This window comes from Octodon degus, unplaced genomic scaffold (genome assembly GCF_000260255.1).
Source record: "Octodon degus isolate 3935 unplaced genomic scaffold, OctDeg1.0 scaffold00020, whole genome shotgun sequence".
Classification (NCBI taxonomy): domain Eukaryota; kingdom Metazoa; phylum Chordata; class Mammalia; order Rodentia; family Octodontidae; genus Octodon; species Octodon degus.
Genome location: NW_004524596.1, coordinates 6,474,059 through 6,477,338, shown reverse-complemented (window position 1 = coordinate 6,477,338; position 3,280 = coordinate 6,474,059).

The window sequence follows — 3,280 nt, the reverse complement described above, 5'->3', positions numbered from 1 at the left end:
TTAGTGAGTCACCCTCTCTCCCTCAACAAAAACACCTGCACCTAATCACTGGCCGCTCTTTCTCTCAAACCTCTCTCTTCTTGAGCTGTATCCCTGAAATGACTTCTCCCAGCCACCTCAGGGATGGCTCTTCCCCGGGCTGGAAGTTCTTGCCGTTCTCTTATCTGATCATCTGCCATGACTAACCAGGTTGAACAGGAAGTGGGCTCCCCTGCTGCACTGCCCAACCTTCCTGCTCTTTGCAGGTGTGTGTGTGTGTGTGTGTGTGTGTGTGTGTGTGTGTGTGTGTGTCCGTCCGTCCCCAGCCTTGCCATTCTCCTTTTCTGTTGTGTCACATCCTGCTCACAGTTCCTGAGACTTCCCAGCCTCTTAGTCTTGGCAGTGAGGCTGAGTCCAGTGAGCTCATAATTGGTAGCCAGCGTTAGTCAAGTTCCACATGTTCCCCTTCTTAGTCATGAATTGTACCCAGTCTCTCATTAGATTCATCTGTTACATGACCTCAAGGAAAAAATCAAACTATTAGGTAAGAAGGGCATATGGGCTGTTTTCTCTGCTGCCTTCTAGAAATGATGGAGAACAGCTCTTCCACAACTGGATTTTAACAGTCTCAGTGATCATGGGTCATGCATGTGTTTAATCATATTACTCTTACTCTTAAGCCCACACATAATTTCTCCTTGTGGGTGTAACTCAGATAGCAATAAATATGCCCCCATTAAAAAGATAGGGGGAAGCCAGTATGGCTTTTACATCTTTTGTTTTTTTGAGACAAGAGTCACTGTGTAGTCCATGCTGGCCTGGAACATTTTTGGTAGCCCAAGCTGCCTTGCAATCAAAGTCTTCCTGCCTCAGCCTTCCAAATTCTGAGGTTGTAGGAATATCATCTATATATAAAATGTTATAAATCGTTTTATTGTCAGCTGTCCTCTGCAGGGCCTTTGTGTCCTGCAAGCAGGAACTATGGACTCATACCTCCTGAGAGCTGGTTAGGTGTTCTCTAACTCCAAGCAGCTTCCCATTTATTCATTTGTTTAAAGGTAAACAAGTTCAAGATGCATTTTATTTGCAAACTGACTGAGAATGGCAAAGCACCTGTGATCCAGCAGCCAGAAAAAGATCATGCAGGTTGCATAAGCAGAGACCCTTGTTCCTAAGCCAGGGAAGATTCGTGGGAGTGAACCTTTCCCTGGGTAATAAAGCCTAACAAAAGACAAGCTGTATTATTTCAGCCTAAAATTATCTGCTTAAAAAGATCAAAATACCTTGAATCCGTAGCTCTTCACAAATAGAAAATCATTATCACATTTCCGTGAGACAACATCATTGTCAATAAAGCACACAAAAGACTAAATGAACTGAACAGAAGAGAGAACCCAGGTCTTCAGAATTTCAGTTTAGTCTTTTTTTATATCACTGTAAGCTATTTTCCTGAAAGCATCTTATAGATAATTGAAGTCATGGAATGGGTGAAACCTATGAATCATGAATTAAAATAGTTTAATGGACATATTAGGTGACAGTTCTAATCCTCTTCCTAATATGGAGCCTGTAAGAGTGAGTCTTTATATGGTGAAATATACAGATAATGAATGAGTCAACATGATCTTTTTCTAGGAAGTGTTTCTCCTTTGAAAATTATATTAGGATTCTATTCCCATATAAAATTCTCAGATTTTAGAATTAATCTCCCTGCTTATAAAGAACTTTAGATCATTAAGCCATATTTAGGGTGTCGCCCTGTGTCCCTTCCTATTCTCAGACCAGATCCAGCAAAAATAAGAAGTTTTCAAATGCCAAAGATAAGCTCTCACCGGGTCCAATGAGTAGCTTCAAGATTATTGGAAGCATAATATTCAAAACTATTTAAATCAAGTATTTTCTGGTTATGCAATGCATTTATTTTCTAAATGTCTGGTTTTAGCACATTTGTTTCATCTGACTTTACACCATCACACACTTTGTTCTGATCATACACTATTTCATCCAGTGGATTTTTCATCTGAGAATGCTTAATTTTCACCTTATTCTTAGAGCAAATAGGTCTAAATATTTCCTGGATGAGTTGTCAGGGAATCATTCTTCTGTGCTAAGTGCTACAAAGAACATCATGTAAAGGAGTGGGAACCATACTTATTTTATGAAGTGATGGATAACAGTGCAATCTGTTTTACAACTACTGTGCTGCATTTCATTATCTTCCATTTTTACTTTAAGAAATTCAGTAGTGATGTCACTTCCATTGTCTTCCAAGGAAAGTCAATAATATTTATCCTTTGAAGGTCTGCCAAATTTTCTTCATGGAAAGCAGATTGACAAAGACAATAGATAAAAACATCTGCCCAAACAAAAGCCAGTGTGCAGAGTTGCATTAATACTCCAGAGACTCTGCTGACAGAGATGTCAGCTGTATATCAAAATTAGCAAAGCTGAGTGAGTGAGCTGGGGATTACACTTACCATAGAATCATTATTGGAGTATATCAAGCATGTGCATGATTCACTGCTATAAGGATCATTTAGAAAAAGAGCTTTGAGCTCTAGGCAGGGAGGTATCAGAGACCACTTCAGGGAAGAGAAGAACCAGAATGAGGACCTCAGGTGACTGGTGAGACCATTTAGGAAAGGGAGCATTCTGCAGAAGAGCATGAGCAAAAAAGAAAATGATGGATTTCTGTTAACAGGGTCTCTACTCAAAATAGCCAACCAGCCTAGGAACAAGGATTGGAGTCAAAACTGCTCACGTCCTCCAAGCCCAACAGATTGGATTCTCTCTTTAAAAAATTCTTTCAGTGGAAGAGGATAAGACTGAAATCTGACTGCTGAACAGGTGATCCCCAGAGTTAAATGTTGATATAAAATTAGACTTCCTATCTTGGGAAAGTTCACAGCCAGCCCTGAGTGCCTGTGCTGTGACCGAAAGGCCGCAGTAGGAATGCTTCTCATGAGGTGGCCATGAAGTAATGTTCGAGGACAGTTATGGTTTTTTTTTATTAGTTTATATTATATTAGTACAAAATGTATTCCTTGGGCTGGTGAGATGGCTCAGTGGTCTAAGGCATCTACTTGGAACAAGCTTAGCAAAGCACAGGGACCGCGGTTCAATCCCCCAGCACCACATGCCAGCCAGCCCCGCCCCCTGGTGGGCTGAGCTAGACACACACACACACACACACACACACACACACACACACAAATGCATAAATAAATTTTTTTTAAAAAATTAAGAGTTGCTGTTTTGAAATTGACAGAGCATTGAAAAGCAATTGATAACTTTACTAATC